Below are 18,992 nucleotides of genomic sequence, written 5' to 3' on the forward strand. Positions count from 1 at the left end.
GACTCAGACTTGTAACCCTACCCTCCCGAGTATATAAGGCCGGGCAGGGACCCCCCTCAAACACGAATCCTCAGGACTAGAACATACATCAATACAAACCAACACACAGGACGTAGGGTATTACGCGATCTAGCGGCCCGAACCTGTCTAAATCGTGTTCCTTGCATCACCATTGATTCCTTGATTCTCGACGACCCTTACCGCATAAAAGACCACCTAGGGAACACCTAGGCGGGTTGCCGGTCTAAAACACCGACACCATCCTCCTGGTGATGAGTCCTCCAAGAACTAGAACATGCTATTACACCTAATAGCTAGTAAAGAAGCTGGTAATGAAGATTACATAGTTGCTTGGATCATCACAGATTGGTACGCAGACCATTAAATACATTAAAGTGACAACACATATGGCTCCAGCCGTGTTATCGTACGCGCGACACGCAGGTCACGAATGAGTTACACACATGCATCACATTCACAAAGGGGCCATACTGATCACAAGATACATACATCCTGCAAAATAGAGTTAGGCGTTCTAACGTTCCAAACTTTGGAGGCCCGAAACTTCATCTTCCAAGCCGAATTTGGGAAATCTAATTTCATCAAAAACGATGAAGCGGTTGAATTTCATGTGTAACTTTTTCTGTAGATCAATTTTCATATAAAATTTGCCCCGATCCGAGATCGTACCGAAAAGTTCTGGCTGATTTACCGAAGCACACACACACGGCAAAATCCCAACCCGGTAGTAGATCCAATCTACTATAGCACATCTCATGCGCCTAGTGTATGAACCTGGATTTCGTTTCGACCAATCACATTGATCTTCGCTCGCTGCAACTAGTATTACGTGTATCACTTAACTCCGATGGCGGAAATTCGACCGGTAGGAGTATGTCGTTACACAACCATTACAGCAAAAACACGAAACCAGGACATAGATCAAACTAAAAACTCGCATATCTCTATATGCACATATCTCAAATCCAAAACTAAACAGCTATGGCTCTGATACCACTGTTGGGATACGAGGTAGACTATACTAGCGCAAATCAAAAATTTTCTACTGCGTAAACTAGGAAAACTGTCGTATAAGGATCACGGGATTACCACTCGACGCACTGATGCGGAAGAAGTAGATTTGCGTCGATGCAGCGAAGTTGATCAGCGTAGTCGTACGTAGACGATCATGTTGACGTCCAGCATCTCCTCAGCAGCTCGTCCACGTGCAGCAAGATCACCCTCGTGCCGCGGCTCATCGTCGTTCATCGGCGGCTCGTCCAAGTGTTGCAGGCGCAACACCTCCAAGGTATCCACACGTGCAGGGAGGAAGTGTCGCAAGCTGGACTGCTAGGTCAGCAAGTTGCAACAGGTGAGGGCGTGAGAGGCGCAGTAGATGTGTTTCGCCAAAAAGGTGTAAACCCTAGGGCGCCCTCACCCCTCTATTTATAGAGGTTCCTAACGGGCCTCTGGGTCCGAGGCCCATTAGTACTTCTAAACCTAATCCGACTCGGATCACATCCGAATTGGGCTTCCAACCCCTTAAGTGTGTGATCCTATGGGTTCGGATATGTATAGACATGGCCTGAGTACTCCTACTCGACCCAATAGTCGGTAGCAGCCTCTAACAAGACGTGCCAACTCCTATACGCACACAAAGATCATATCAGACGAACCGTCACAACATTATGTACATGCTATGCCCTTTGCCTCATGATATTTGGTCTAGCTCCAAGCCGACCGCTCTTTCTCAATCCTTTGATTCGAAATCCCTTTGTAGGTTAACTCTTAACCGTACGTAGCATGGCAATGCATTTTCGGATCCGATCACTCGAGGGCTCCAGAGATATCACTCTCAATCAGAGAGGGGCAAATCCCATCTTGATTGAACATGTCTCATAGCATGCTTTTTGACAAACCTGAAAGCTACCTTTATAACTACCCTGTTACGGCGTAGCGTTTGATAGCCCCTAAGTAAGTCGATCCACATCTTGAGTACATGCGACAATCTCAGGTCTAAGGACAAAGCGTATATGTTGTGTAAAGGGAGAACTACTTCTCATGTTGAGTCAGTCCTAGCACATGTCTCCACATCTGCCCACATTATTAGTTCAACATCTCCATGTCCATGACTCGTGAAACATAGTCATCAACTAATACATGTGCTAGTCTAATATTCATGTGTGTCCTCACATGAACTCCGACTAGGGACGACTTTAGAATAACCATACAAGTAAAGAGTTTCACATAAAATTCACATAATTGCAAATCAATTCAAGTAGCCTTTAAGGGATATTCAAGGAACACAATATAAATCATGGATACAAATGGAATATCATCATCTCTATGATTGCCTCTAGGGCATACCTCCAACACAAATAATGCCACAGATCGAAATGTGAGGGAATTCCAACATATGCTTCACATAGATGGATGAACTCAGCAATGTCAAGAACGGACTTGGGATTAAGGTGTACCAACTCGATATGGTGGTAGTGGAGAAGGCCGCGGAAGAAGTTGCCATACGAGATCCCGAATCCGTGCTCGAAGAACAGCTCGAAGACCACTGTCTTCGTTGTGTCCTCTAACGGGAACTCTTGGCCAGCGGTGGGCTTCCACTCGAGCAGTACCTGCGGCCCGAGGAGGCCACGATTGACGAGGGCTTAGATGTGCTCCTGTGTCATGACGGACTTTATCCAGATGGAAGATGGCTCCGGGGCATTCGCTTGCGCCCTTTCTTCGAGCTCTAGGCCTTGAGATTTGGATCTAATAAAGGCTAGGGTTTTAGTGCGCATATGGCGGTGCGGTGGCTCGGGCAGCGGCGGCACGACGGCTCGGGTAGCGGCGGTGGTGTGCGCGCGAGCGGAATGAGGATTGCGGCGGCGCGACCTAAGGTTCACGAGCGCAGCGGCGAAGTGCTCAGTGGGCTCGAGCTGGCGGCGCTGGGAGTGTTCAAGATGAGATTGAAACGGCTCCGTGACCCCTCACGCTTTTGAAAGGGATGATGGCGTAACTTACGGACGGAAATCACGGGCCTCCCGTTATCGTGGTGCAATGTGCCGGGCAAATTTTGCACCTTTTTCCGTTAGCGTTACGTGTGTGGTATGGAATTTGCGGGATCTCTGTTACGCTTTTAACGGCGTGCCTCTGTGGCTCTGCCAGTCCTTGTCCTCCGGGGCTGGACGCTTAATTCTAGTCAGCGTGCCTACACGGCTCTGCCAGTCCTCGTCCTCAAGGGCTGGACGCTTAATTCTAGTTGGCATGCCTCCGCGGCTCTGCTAGTCCTCATCCTTGGGGGATGGGTGCTTAATTTTACTCGGTGTGCCTCTGTGGCTCCACCAGTCCTCGTCCTCGGGGGCTGAGTGCCTAATTCTACTCGGTGCCAGTCCTCGTCATCGGGGGCTGGGCACTTAATCTACTTGACGTGCCTCTGTGGCTCCGCCAGTCCTCGTCCTCGGGGGTTGAGCGCCTAATTCTACTCGGTGTGCCTCCGTGGTTGTGCCGATCCTCATCCTCAGGGGTTGGACGCCTAATTCAAGTTGCTTCGCCTCCGTGGCCCAGCTACTCCTCGACCTCAGGGACTAGACGCCCAGTTTTCAAGTCAATATGCCTCTGTGGCACCTTAAGTCCCCGAAACCAAATGCAAGTACATAATCTTACTCAGCAACAATTTTATTCCCTGGAAACATCACTAGCAATACATATTACAAGCGACTGTAAACAGCTCTGAGATAACTGACATCCCAGGATAAGAAGCTACAATGCAGAAAAAGAAAAAAACACAATACAAGAAAACCGCGTGAGACACTTCCCCTAGCGGTCTCCTGGACAAAGTGCGGAGTTCACGATACAGCCTCCTCACAAGGATTCTTCTAGCATCGTTACCTCCCGATTTCACCGTAGAGACTACGAAGGGAAGGAGCACCCGAGTTTTCTTCACGAGAATTCTTCTGGCATCAGGCTTCTGGGCGGGTGTCACTCCTATCAAAAACAACAAGCTTCAAGCCTATGAGTGCTATTATCTGGGTCATGGCTCTCCGAACATCCAAAGTGGTACAGTGGACTCGTGAGGGTGCACGACAAGGCTTACCCATATTGGTACAACTCTACAGTATTCATGTGATGCTTAGGCTGACCCACAACTTCTGCTAGGAATCTTGAAGTCGCACAGATGGAATAGTACTCCCGTGAGCAGGAATCTTTGTCGCTTACCAATCATTGCACGAGTCTCTATCTCCAGAGATTCGGACATGTACTTCTGGTCGGCAGGCCTCTGTGGCTGCACCCATCCTTGTGCTCAGGCACTGAGATCTGATTTAAGGGACAATTTCTTCTTCTTCTTCTTGCGACGCCCTTTGTAACCTTCGCTTCTACCTGCTGGATGCCAGCATCCATCAACTTGACACTTATCTTTGCTCTGTGTGTTGGATCTGCACTCACTCGGATTTTCTTCTTTTTTGAGTACCGCGCAGCCTCTCCGTCACCATGACGCCGTCACAGGTTCAGCCGACCTTATTTCAAGCTTTGCTGTGATGACCTCAAGTGCCTGTTCACCTACACATCGCTTGGGGGATTGAGGGATATGGGTATCTCATGGGTCCCCACTGACCAGGGTATTGGCTGGACCTGACAGGTGGGCCCGCCCGACCAAGGCGTGCAGGCCAAGGACATAAAGTTACTTGGAGTACACGTCAAGGCACCAAGACAGCCTGAATCTACCCGGAAATCATGGGACGCGTTTTGCAATCCGACTTAGATTGCTTTACATGTAATTACCGAGTAGATAAGATTCAAACCGACTTGTAACTCTTGGTCGTCAACCCATATTAGGTGGCCAAGGGCACCCCCGAGGGCACCGAACCTCAGATCAATCCTAAGCAATACAATCCACGCACATAGGATGTAGGGTATTACTCTCCGGAGGCTTGAACTTGTCTAAAACCCTCATGTCCCCTTCGTGTTCTCACGATCACCTTCGAGTTCTTGGTTTTGCAATTGCCCTCTCCTACAAATCAACCACTTGGGTAACCCCCTAGTGGATTGCTGGGCTTATAAATCCGACAGGAACACCCCAAGCCGACCGACCTAAGGGTGGCTAGGCCAATCGATGACCTCTGTTTCCCCTTCTTTTTCAACGCACTGGTGGTTGTCTCAAGGTCTTGATTTTCATAAAAACGCACTGAATAATCTTCCGAATCTTCATCAAAATAGTTTCCATACTCAAATTGGGTTGTGGTCAAGAAGGTAGTCACAAAAATGATATATTTGGGTTTAGGTTTGGATACCCATTGAGGTTTGTGAGATTTTCAGTGTTAAAATTCACAATGCATGGACAGAAAGGCTAGCAATAAGAGGTTACACAAAAAGGAATGACCAGCTTCTAAGTCTCATACCACAAAAGTAGATCCTGAATCAATTTACCTAAAAATAAATTTTGCAATCTACGTACCATAAATATTTGCCTTTGGATGGGTAGAGCAATTGCAAAAAGTATTATTGACAAGGTCAGCATGAGCTGTAACAAAAAATAAAAGAGCCTTTGATCCATTTAAAAGAGAGAGCAATAAACAAATATATGGGTCTAAATTATCATAACCTCCACAAAAAGATAACCCGGTATTTATGTCAATTTCAGCTTGTGTTAGAGAGAGCATTAGTTCAATGGTGCAATAACCAAGTACAAAAATTAAACAAAGCAGCAACGATCATCATCTTTCAACATGACAGAACGTTGCTCATCATCTTTCAACATGACAGAACTTAAACCATCACAATTAATCACATATCATTATGTTCAGGTGATGCATATTTTATTTAAGCATGGCATGGTGAAACACACGAACTGAAAATAAATATAAAATAATATAAAATAAAACAGAAAATACTACGCACACACAACACACATGTTGAAATAAATAAAAAGAAAAGAAAAGAAAACTCAAACCCATTGTTCACCTAAACAGCCGTTTAGTCCGTTTAAACAACGTTTAAATGCTAAACAGAGGCCTCCCGTGTTGTTTAGGTCCTAAATGGTGAATTAAACGGTTGGACCGTTTAAACCCGTTTAAACCGTTAAAAACTGTCTAAATAGAATCGAGTTAAACGTGATTAGATGAGCTAAATGACCATTTAATTCATAATTTAGTCAATAGGAGGATTACAACTACCACAATCAACACTAAACTAATAAACATCGTAAGTATATGAAGTGTTGTGGGATTTAGATTTCTTCCAAAAAGATTATTGGTAGAATACTTACATTTTACATTTGTAAATATGTAGACTTTCTAGCATATTTGACTTTTATATACATAAATATGTATATTTAGTAGTATTATACAAAACCGTTTAGGTCATTTAATCCCTTTAAACACCATTTAAATGGCCTAAACGCTAAACAAAGGGTGACCGACTGTTTACCGTTTAGCGTTTAGGATAACATTAGTCAAACCACACATGTGTGTTTTTATTCGTCCCCTTCAGTCTCTAATCTAGGTCATCTTGTTGTGGGTTATAATGTGGCTCTCCCTGCAGTGCATCTGCTTGCTGTTGGTACTCATGATACCCCTGCTCGTAGTGCTCCTACGCTCCACCTTGATACTGATCTAGAGGCACAATCCCCATCATGCCGAACTGATAGGCGATGGTCACGTTGCTATCCTCAATTCTGTCGTTGGCTTGCCTCACAATACATGCATCTTGTAAATTTCTTTGTATATACGTGCCTATGATGCGCGCACTTCTCTGTGGTTGTGATAGGTGGCTGAACTGAGTAGATAATGGAGCATATGGTGGGGGTCCCTGAAAAGGAGGTGACATGCAACCATGGAAAGCATATGGTGCTGGTGGAGGTGGTTGCACCAGCTGCTGAAATTCCGATCGTACTGGATACGCCTGCTGCTGGAGATGTGGTGCATATGGACCTTGTGCCCACGCTTATGCCGGTGCCTTCGACCACTGTTCTTGCTGCCATCCTTCATGGACTGCCTTGTAACTTGGTGCATTCTAAAACTCCGTCTACCAGTAGCTTGAGCTAAGTGGTGGCACTAGTATTTCTGGAGCTGCCTGTGATGATGAGCCTTCTTCTATTCTTTGTCCTCTCTTGTATTTCTTTGCCGAAAATAAAATTCCTTCTTCCCGCCAGTTAGTGACTCCAACTATATATCCTTTCTCCCCGTTGCCACCAATTAAGTGTGTATTTTTCATTGTCCTGGTATCAATGCTTGCTCCTTTAATGAACCAATCAGGGTCGCTTTCAATATCTAGCTTCAAAAATGATGCGATCATAGTTAGGTAGCAACCTGATCCAACAGTTCTGATCCCTGATGTAGCTTCAGCAAGCCATCTGTTTATCATCACCAAAGAGGGGTTAGTTACTTTCTTTCGTACTACCGCACAATAAAGCCAGTTTATCTCGGAGTCATTAATTTTAGTCTCCTTCATTCTTTACGAGACGCGGTGGCTCATCCAAAAATTAAATACTTGCATTATGGGATTGCAAATATTTTTTCGTTGCCCGTTTCCTCCTTTGCAATTTTGTTTCAAAATTCCTTTAAGTCTTCTTCTTCCACTTCTCCATATATTGTGGATTTTGGATTGAAATCCAACAGTGTTGCGATTGCTCCATACATAATAATCTTTACTTCATCCTTTATTCCAAACAATAGGAATGGAATTTCTTCATTTGTCTTCTTGTTCCATTGCATGACCTTTTTCATGGTCATGAACATCTCCACGGCCACATTCTTGTATACACTGACAAGGCCATTAAGAGTGAATTGCATCCACCCAATATTTCCCAAAAGCTTGTAAATATCATCATGAAATCCAATATCCTGAAGAAAGTCATCATCGAAGTCATGGTTGGCGACGATTCTCCCTTCAATATTCTTCAACCGCTCTTCCTCCTCCTTGCTCGGCATGGCTTCGGGAATACCACATGGTTCATCGAACCGCATGGAGGAGCTTCATGTGTTCATCCCACCAAGCAACATACGATCATTGTGTGGTGGCGTCGCGTCGACGTCCATGCCTCGCGGTAACTCGGAGACCGAGTGCTACCATGAAGCGCTCGATGTAGATGATGCTTTGATCGATGAATGAGACTTCTTGGACTTCCTGAAAATTGTTCCAAAGCTCTTCATGGCTACACACTCAAGAAAAATGACTTGCTAGGGTTTCTTGCCGATGAGAAAATTGCACAAGAGCAAGGACTAGCAAGAGGCGGTTGCTGAAAATTTTTTAGTAGCTGGAATTCTTTGTATGATTGGAGTTTCAAAAGTTTTAGAGGCTATTCAGAGGTGTTCTTGGTGTGTTGGACGAAAAATATGATGAACAAGTGAGAGAGGGAGGTACATACAAGGGGGACGGTGCCTGGAGGCTTAAAAAGACATCAGGCTGATCGGCCCGAGGCACACAGGCCGATCAACCTAGTGTCTTCCTAGCTCCTTTCCTCCTCTTCTTTCTTCACATGCATCTTAGAAAATAATTGTACTGAAATTTCAGCACCTCCAATGAAAGGCAACGTCCAAGTAATCTCCTCGACTCCTTTGTGTTGTCACTTTATTGAAAATCATGCACCTATGTGTCATAGCCTTATTGTTTTCTCAATTTCACTCAATGCTATGTCCTTTGTGCTGCAACAAACAAGTATGGCAGGCCACTCTTTATTTCTTTATGCATGTGTGGTAGGTGAGAGTACCTCCATGATTGTTCCCGTGATCACAAATCAAATCATTAGTGTAAATGAAGATCATAAACCCTCCAAATCACGTTTAGATGCTTAATCCTCCTCTAATTTCAAAAATTAAAAATCACCCCAGAGTTAACAATGACTTCAAATAAATATTAGAGGAGTTTTGAAGCATAAAAACATTTGTAAGTCGAAAGGATTTCCGACTACATTAATTTTGGTTGCACCGGTATCATTCATTCTCATGAATTGAGATGAAGCAATTTTGATTTCAACTGCGGGGTAATAGGTTTAGGTTCTAATTTTGGCCAAAAGTGAGAGAGGGATTTTGAAGAAAATAAATAAATATGGCTCAGAAAAATTCTAATTCTCAGAAAACCGATGAGTCTTTCAAGTTTAAGCAAACCAAAATCCTATGGTCACGCGAGCCCTAGCATGTGTAAAAATTTACAAAATAAGAACAACACGGGCTCTATTCGTGTGTTTATCATGAAAACAAGTCAGGCTAAACATCATGGTCAAGATGAAAAATCTGATAGGATAGGGATATGTGGTTCTGGTTTTCCAAGAAAAATCAAATATAAATTGGGATGACTCATGTTATTGGTTTATGAAAAAGAGAGGAATAGAAAATGACTGAGCGAATAAAACTCCAAATATTGTCTTGACCGAAGGTTCCACTTATTAAATGTTCACTAGGTATGACGTAGCCAAATCTGCGACTCACTTACTTGAAACTTCAAATTACTTCAGGGTTGTCCTCCAAGTAGCTTATTTTTGACTTGATGATCGAGTTGCCTCCTGCAAAATGCTTCGTTTATAGTCTATACCTAGACTCTTCAATTCTTCACTTCGGACTAGTGCTCGGTGTCGGCGCTGCAGTTTTTGGCACCCACTTCTTCACCATCTTTGGCTTTGATGCAGGCATAGGCTTGGCTATCCTTTTGGTCTTCACAGGCTGGCGTTCTTCCTTCTTCTGGACAATAACAACTATTTTTGCTGGCTTCTTTTCTTCTGCCTTCTTGTTCTTCTCCTCCTGCTTGACACGACGGTGTGGTGGTATATATTTGCTAGAAATCATGTTGCATACCTCAAAGTGTGGGTGAAACTTGAATGCGCTCATAGTGCCATTAATATCAAACTTGATCTCTCCCTTCCCAACGTCTATGTTTTCTCTTGCGGTCTTTAGGAACGGTCTTCCTAGGATGAGTGAGGATTTAGCTCCTTATCCCATCTTGAGTATCACGAAGTCAATAGGGATAAAGTGATTCCTGATCTTCATAGGTACATCTTCAGCAATGCCTACAAGATAGCGAATGGTGTTGTCCACCAACTCCAGGCACATAGCAGTTGGTTCTAGTTCCGGCAGGCATAGCTTCTCGAACACAACTTTAGGCATGACACTCACACTTACGTCAAGATCACATAATGCCCTTTCGAACATCAGCGCTCCAATTGAACATGGGATGGTTGGATATCCAGGATCTCTTTTCTTCTTAGGAGCTTGGTTAGCGATTGCAGCATTGCACTCTTCTGTCATCTTGATGTGATCTATAGTGAACTGCGAAATCTCTTGCTTGTTCGTCAGGATATCCTTGAAGTAGCGAGCGTAGGTTGGAACTTGTAGAGCCTCCAACAGTGGCATTTTGATGTTCAACTTGCGCACAACTTCCACAAACTCTTCCAATTGTTCGTCAGTTTCACCTAGATGATGGTGTGGTTTCTCTAGCAGAATCTTTGTGTCATCTTGATCAACCATCTCAAACTCTAGCTCTTCTGTTTCAATCTCCAGAGCTGGGGTAGGTGTCTTCTCCTTTGAACTCATATCTGCTTCTGCAGCTGGTTTAGGCTTCCTAACTCCCGCCAGACGTTCTGGATCTTCTATTTCCTTGCCTGAGCGAGTTTGAATAGCTTTAGCTGACTCTAGATTCATCAGTTGTCCTGGAAACTTCCCTTGATTACTTATAAAATTCCCAGCTAACTGTGTAACTTGAGTCTCAAGCATCTTCATCATGTTCATCACTTCCGACCTCTGTCACTTTGCTATCAATATTTTTCCATAATCTTGTCCATAGCCTTGAACTTAGTGATAGTGTCTTTGTTGATCTTGCCTTACTCCTCCATGAACTCCTTCAGCTGAATGTGTAGAGGCACTGTGTCCTGGCGTTGCCCTCGTGGACCTAGTGAATGGTGGACCATTGCCAAGCAATCGTGCGCTCGAGGGAGGTGAGGCCTGGGAATCTGAGTTTGAGGAAGCGGCGAAGAGCATGCTCAGCCAGGGAGAGCGCACGCTGATCTTGTGCTGCCTCTAAATGGAAAATCACCACCTTAGCAACCTAAATCTGCATACGGATGCTACCCATGAATTTGGTACTCCACCGTTTTAGTTCTTTAGCCGTCTCACGCAAGAGATGATCAACTATGTGAAGCGGGTCCGCATTTGGCCTCGGCCTGTCCCAAGTAGTAGTGACCGCATCCAGGTACCCTTCAAACCATGGCCAGAATGGTTCAAATTGAAAAGGTGCTTGGGGTGGAACCCATCATCAAAATGCAGCGACAACGGTGCATGGTCAGAACATCTAGTCGCAAGCACCTGTAACGAGCATCGAGGGAAGGAGCATTCTCAGTCGAGGGAGATGAACGCTCGATCGATATGCTCTAGAGTCGGATGCAGGTGTTCATTACTCCAGGTGAAGAGACGACCTTGCAAGTGGAGTTCCTTAAGATCCAGATCGATAAGGAACCTCCTAAAGTGACCCATCATTCGCCTAGATAGGCGATCATTATTTTTATCTGCGGCTTGATAAATCAAGTTGAGGTTGCTGCAAAGGAACCATGGGCTAGCCAAAGTAGCTCAGAGAGAACGAAGTTCCTGAAGGAACACAACTTTCCCCTCATCATCTTGCGGTCCGTAAACGGTGGTAAGCCACCAAGACTGCAAAAGGTTGGAGAGAGGGGCGACCTTGATCACGACAGAGTTAGTGCCTAAAGCCGAGTTGGAGATCAACCAAACGTTGACATTCCATGCAATAATAATGCCCCCACGGGTGTGGGTAGCCGGAAGTGCGACATAGTCAAACTCCAAACCTAACATATCCAAAATTAGTTGTTTGTTTACAGAATCAAGCTTGGTCTCTTGCAAGCATAATAACGAGACCTTCTCCGACCTAGCAAGCTCCATAATAGTTGTGTGCCTAGCTCGATGGTTCAAGCCGTGCACATTCCAAGTAATCAAGTTTTCATCCATATCAAACATACAACAACGACCATGACCAGGAACAAACAACCCTACTACGAGCACTGTCCTCCGACCACTGGCTCTTCTGGAGATAACTCCCTCATAGCCCCCATGAAGCTCCTCATTCGCAACAATGCAAATCCATGTGAAAGTCGCAAATCGACCACCAAATAGCTCTTGGATAGCTTGGCAGTGGTCATCTAAAAGTTTGACCGCGAACACCTTAATGTACTCCTGAAAAGAGGCTACATTTGGCACTTCATCATTCCCTCCAATGCCCAAGCGCCGCAGGATGACATTTTGGGCATTGGTAGCCGAGTTCGAACTGCGCCCCTTGGAGAGCGTTGTAATGCTGCTGCTGGCGTATGGTGAAATCGGAGGGTGGTGCCTTGGCGCAACGCACGCGTGGCCTTGCCGGTACTACTGGCTCCTGCACAGGCTGCTTCAGGGAGGAGCAAAAATCGGCAACGAGCTCACATAGGCTACCTGGCAAAGCCCAACTGGTATTGGTGATGTTGGTGAGGTCGATGACGAATGGTGGGGTGGAGGAGGGCACCAGGCTTGTGGCGGTGCCCGCAGCAGCGCCTGCAGCAATGCCTGGGCCCGGTGATGGCAGCAAGACAGGACCCTCCCACACAGATTGGGAGGGGGGATCGACCTCCGGGAAGTGCACAATCTCCAAGATGGGGCCGGCAATGGAGGGGCAGCCACGACGTCAGGCCAAAGAAGTTAGAAGTGATGAGAAGCGACCAAACACAACCTGAAGGGGGACATCCCTAAATGTAGTGACCTTTGCACAAGGGGGCGCGAGATCAGCCTTGGAAGACATAGGGTCAAAGGACATGATGGGCAACGGCTCATGCTGCACCGTCGAGTCCGGTTCCAAATCCAGAGGTGACCGTGGTAGGGGAGAAGATTGGAGGGAGTCGGACGCAACCGATTATGCGAGCTTCCCCCTTGCCAGACGCGCCTATGCCACCACCAGCCGCGTGCGTGGAGGTGGCATCCACCGCGAGGCTTGCTGACTAGGCCGTCAATATAGTGCCACCTGCCATACCGTCTTCACCCGTGATGACGATGCTCGTGCACGCCAGATGTGTCGCCCTACGATATGAAGGATGGGGCCATCGCAGAAAGGGCGCCACGACCACCGCCATAAGAAGCAGGGGCATGGATCCCCTGCAACCGCCAGGCCGAGTAGGAGCTATGTTGCGGATTGGGTGCCTGAGTGGCCACCATTGACCCAAATGCAGAGTGCCCATGTTCCACCACCCCGGAACCGGCGCGGCTGCGAAGCCCAAGCAGCCCACTGGGAGCAGTAGCTGATGGCGTGCCCCCACCATTGCCCACGCCGCTGGAAGAGGTCCCACCGACGGGGTTGACACGATGGGGAGCACCACCATCATTGTCAGGGACCCAAGAATCGCCCGACCATAAACCGATGACCTCTCGGATGTTGATAACCGCCCTATAGCGAAGGAAGGGCTGGTTGTTGGGCTTGTTGGCTGGCACCGAGGCGACCATAACTTTCTCCAGAAGCAGTAAATTTGGGTGTATGCAACCCACGGTGACCTTGAATTCCTTGAGGCTTGCTTTAGATTCTGTCTCCGGTGCTAAAGAAATGATATTGCACGAGGAACCGAGAATTTCCTGCGCAGTGCTCTGCAACCAAAGGTGCGACAGTACCCCAACCAAGCCGACCTGCAACCTGAAGTCCATCGATGTGATGCTCGCCCATGCGTCCTACCACCAGCGTCGGAAGACAATCCTGAGGCCACCATCTAGAGCAAGACTGTGAAGGACAAGGAGCATAGCATCAGCATCCCTAAAGACGACCAAGAAATCCTCAGGGTAGTGAGGATAAACAAGGAAAGACCCAAGCTCAACCCCAAAATGGTTCTCCAAGTAGGCTCTAACTTCACCAGGAGAGGTGTCTGTCCTGGAACCAGTGACCAAAGCGACCAGGGCTCTCTCGAGTGCGACCTCATTAGCAACAATCTCCGGCATGCATGGGATCACGCAGAGCTCCACCCTAGCATGCCGGCATTTGGCCTTAGGAGGAGGGGATGCCACCATTGTTGCAATGGGTTCTAGGCTTGATAAAGGGGTCGCCCGCACCGACGGCAAGTCCGGCGCGGGAGGAGTGGTGCACTGGGTGTTGGAACCGACGGCTGTCGACCCAGTCGTGGAGCTGCCACTATGCTGGCTATCATCATATGCAGGATGTTGGTGATGAGGTGGCGATTGGTGGTGTTGAGTGACCTGAGTTGGAGGCTGGGCAGGATGGCCTCGCGGCACCCCCACCCACTGCTAACGAACGGCAACGACTTGAGGAGCCCCGTGAGGGGAGAAGGCAGCGACTTGAGGTGCCCCTCGTTGCAGAGGAATTCCTCGACGACCATCCTGATGGACTTGGAGGCGGCGAGGTGGGCGGCAATCCTCTGCCCGGTGCCCAACCACATGACACCTGTAACATCTCGCCGCGCTTGGGCAACGAGTAGCACATGGTCATCCCCGAAGCAATTGAAGCACAAGCCGACAAGGTCAGCTGACACCGGGTAGTGGGGGTGGGGGCGGCAAGCGCATCGCCCTCCTCTTGCGCGGTCCGGTGACCTCCCACACATCCTCATCCATGGCCGTGGTGCCGCAGGCATGGCCATCGCGCTGAGCTTCTGCCATGAAGCCACCTGGAGCAGGGGTAGGCGAACCAGCCCGTGAAGGCGTGACCTTGGAATTGCTAGCAACATCACGACCTGCCGGTGACCTTGGCTATGCGGAGATGGCCCGAGCTGGCCGGCCGCCGCGCCGAGCATCCACCGTGAAAACACCCACGGCAGTCGGTGGCCGCGGGACCACGACCAACCGAGGAGAGCAGGGTGACACGACCCGGGAATGAGTGACCTTGGATGGATCATCGATGGCCTGGGAAGGAGCAACCTTGGATGGGCCAGCGATGTCTCAACCCACCGGCGACAAGGAGGGCGCCGAAGTCAGCCGTGCGCTGGGAAGAGGGAGAAGTAGAGTGACCGCCGCCGCACAGAGGTAGGAGTGGTTCCACCATGGGCCACCCTCCCAGGGAAGGGGGCACCACCTGCAACCGCCACCGGAGAAGGGCCGGAGCGCCGCAGAAGAGCAGGCGAGGACGATGGCGTCCTCGGGGGGATGGGGACCCTAGATCTGCAGAGAACCTCGCTAAAGGTAGGGGAAGGGGAGTGGACCGGCGACAATGGCGACGCGGAGGTGGGTGACCAAGAAGAAGAGTATGCCAAAAGGTCGCGGGCGGAGGGGATGGAAGGCCCCGCCTCTGACGACCCTGGCTCCGACGACCGCATCATCCCACCGGAGCTAGGGTGGCGTAGGAGGGAAAGGAGGAGGAGGGAAACTCTGGTAGCTCCAGATCCCGATCTAGCCCATCTAGATCCGGCATGTGAGGGGGGAGGGTGAGGGCTGGGCAGTGGAGGGGCAAGAGAGGAGGCCACCGGAGCTGAAGTGGTCGCCGGCGGGAGGCTCTAGATGCCGGGACCGGAGTGGTCACCGGTGGGGCGAGGGGGCGGCTGAGGGGAGAGCTCTCCATGTCACTATCGCCCATGAAATTCTCCATCAAACTCAATACATTCCTGATACTCCCTCTAGATTTTCTTACATGTCACATTAGGTTTGTCCTAAGTGAAACATGTTCAATTTTGATCAAGTTTACAATACCTAATTTGTTTCGTTGAATGCACCTAGGAATATACTTTAATAGCGCATATGTTTGGTAGTATAGTTGTTGTTGTAGTTTTCTATAAATCTGATCAAAGTTGGATAGGTTTGATTTAAGACAAACCTAACATAACATGTAAAAAAAATCGGAGGGAGTAGCCATGGAGCAGGGCTCTAGATTTTGTAGTAGCTCTGTTGACCAACCTAGAGCCGGTGATTAATGGAAGGTGATCTTTCCGTGTAAAGGAAAAGAGAAGTACGTAGTGTGTTGACTCCTGCCAAGAAACGATCCCCAGTTCTTGGGGAATACTCCGAGAGATAATTCTTTATTTGACACTAGACAAATGACCCGTTTCTTCCTTGGCCCTCAAATTTTTTTCCTTCCTTATTTGACACCAAGTTCAACTTTCATTCCTTATACGACACTCTATTGGATTTTCCATTCATGAATCATTAAATGCCCTACGAAAAGACATTTTTGCCCCTGTGGGCCCCACCACCCTTCTCCTTCCTCTCCTCCCCTTCTCCCTCCTCTGCTCCGCACCACACGGGCCCTTCTCCCTCCGCCTGGTCGTGCCTCCCCGTTGCTCCACACCGCCGCCCTTGATCTGGCCGCGCCTCCCCTGTTCCTCCGTGTGCAGGGGCCGGCGACGTCATCGGAGCGGTCGATGCAGTGGGACCGGGCGACGCCGGCACCGTCGTCGCCGGACATGACGCTGCCGGCCGCACTCGACAGCTGCGTGGTTGTGGATGCCAGGGGCAAGCTCCGGCCGCGCGAGATTCGGACCTCGTTCGCCCCCCATGGCGTGCCCCCGTCCCCGTCCATGGGGGACGAGTGGCGATCTCCCAGCGTCGTCGCGCAGCTCATAGGCCTCGACGCGCTCCCGCACAGCCAAGCGGCGGTGGTGGGGGACGGCGCGCACTCAGATGCTACCAGCCCAGCCGCGCTCCAGTGGTCGGCGTCGGAGCGGGTGCCAAGGGACCATCGCACTTCTGGTTCATCGACCTGGCCTTCTTCGAGCGCCTCGCATCGCCGCTCCCACCGCTGATGCAGAGGCTGTTGCCGTCAGCGGCGGCTGCGGCCACGGAGGCTGCGATGATGCAATGGGCACCGCTGAACTTGGCCTACCCGCACGCGTTCTAGAGGCGCAGCCGCATCGACACCCACGAGGTGTTCCTGGACCTCACGAGGCGTGCCGACCGAGAGGCCGCCGGCACACACGGCGAGATCGTGCAGTGTGGAGCAGAGGAGGGAGAAGGGGAGGAGAGGAGGGAGAAGGGTGGTGGGGCCCAAGGGGTAAAATCGCCTTTTCGTAGGGCATTTAGCGATGGTCGGATGGAAAATCAAACAGAGTGTCAATTTGGGAACGAAAGTTGAAGTCATTGTTAAATAAGGAAAGAAAAAATTTGAGGGCCAAGGAAGGAACGGGTCATTTGTCTGGTGTCAAATAAGGAATTATCTCATACTCTGACGTGCATGTGTGAACCGCGTACTGCTACACGGGCACGCGGTCGCTGGATACTCGCTGGTCACCGCTGCTAGTAAGCCCTACTAATTGGGCTGTAACCCAAGTTGTAACCCCATCAACCCATTCTCACAAGGGAAATAAATATAACCCACTCCAATTCGAACCTTCACAATCAGACACCATACCACCCCAACTTTCTAGTGCATAAGTTATATAAACTGATGGCCAAATATGATTACAACCCAATAAGAACCCATTAGGTAGCTGCTAGTAGCCAAACAAGTTGCAGGGTATATAGTTGGCTCAGCCGCACAGGGGAGTGGGCAACACACGCATCCAACAGTGAATCAGAAGAGCAACCATGAACATGATGATGTGCCGATACAAACAGGTTTGGCCATGCTGATTCAGTTAGCTTATGGCATATTGGCATGCAACAATAGTATCCATCGAGTACTGTATAGGCGACAGGTGCTGCTAAGAAGAGCAACCACACTACATACATGTCTAAGCAGTTAGTCTGACAACAGCAACATGTGCTACAACTCCTACACTTCTTCTACTCAATTACCCAGCATCCTTGGCTTAAACTCCTCAAAGCTCACACGTCCATCACCATCCATGTCTGCCTCCCGCATCATCTCCTCCACTTCCTGGTTAGTCACTTTCTCTCCTAAGTTGGTCATCACCTAACAAAGCTGCAGTTAAAACACAAGGGTAACGGACAGTTAACTAGTTTTTCTAAGCCAAAGACTACATCAAATGTATTGTAATGCAAAATTAGAAGATTTCTGAAGAACAAAATTATCTTAGTAACATGACAACTCTGATAAGCTCACCGCACCAAACCTGTAAACTGTGAAGATGGGGCAGAGTATTTAGGCGAAAAGGCATATAACCACACTTTTCAAACTTGATCCTCATGGTTGCAGCCAGATCTTGTAGTGCCACACTTGTCTGCCAAGAAGGGTTATCCATGGCATCCCGAATTGAAACAATCAAAGGCAAGAACATGTATGAAGTTGGTTTCCTATCAGCTGATATCGCTTTTGTAGCCTCTTCAAAAGTTTTAAGAAACTTATCAGCTATGCTCCATTCTTGTTCATTCGGAGAAATTTCTACATGTTGATTTGCATAGCTATTCAGGATGGTCTTGTACTTGCTTGCTTCTCCAACCATCTTGAAGGTGGAATTCCAACGGTTTGGTATGTCAAGAGTAATACCACGTTTTGTTGGAAGACCATTCACCACTACAATTTTATTAAAAGCTTGAATTCTTGAGGGCGAAGAGACAATGTGCTTCAAGAGCTCCCGAATCTTCTTTATCCCCTCATGAATAATTTTCATCCCATCTTGAACCAAAATATTCAGGATATGTGCACAACATCTCACATGCAAATGTACACCCTCAAACATCAACTCATACTTGTGAGCATCTACCAACAGGTCACATGCAGTGTTGTTGTTACTAGCATTGTCCACTGTTAGAGTAAACACCTTGTTTCATATGCCCCATTCAGTCAAGCAGCTCACAAGTGCTTCTTCGATAGCAAACCCTGAGTGTGGATATTTGACCTCTTTGAAACTTATTATCTTCTTCTCTATCTTGAAGTTAGGAGTGATATAATGAGCTGTTACAACCATGTAGCCTAAGTTTTGAATTGATGTCCACAAATCCGACGTCAAGCACAAATGGGAGTCTAGACTTTTAAGTTCATTCTCAATATCTTGCTTCATTCTCTAGTACTTCTTTAGACAATCATTGCGAATAGTTTGTCATCCCACACCACTTAGAGTTGGATGCATGGACTGAACCTATCGTTCGAAGTATGGATCCTCAAACTTGTTAAATGGGATTTCAGCATGTATGACAAAATCTATCATACGGTCA

This window comes from Setaria viridis, chromosome 3, assembly GCF_005286985.2.
Source record: "Setaria viridis chromosome 3, Setaria_viridis_v4.0, whole genome shotgun sequence".
Classification (NCBI taxonomy): Eukaryota; Viridiplantae; Streptophyta; class Magnoliopsida; order Poales; family Poaceae; genus Setaria; species Setaria viridis.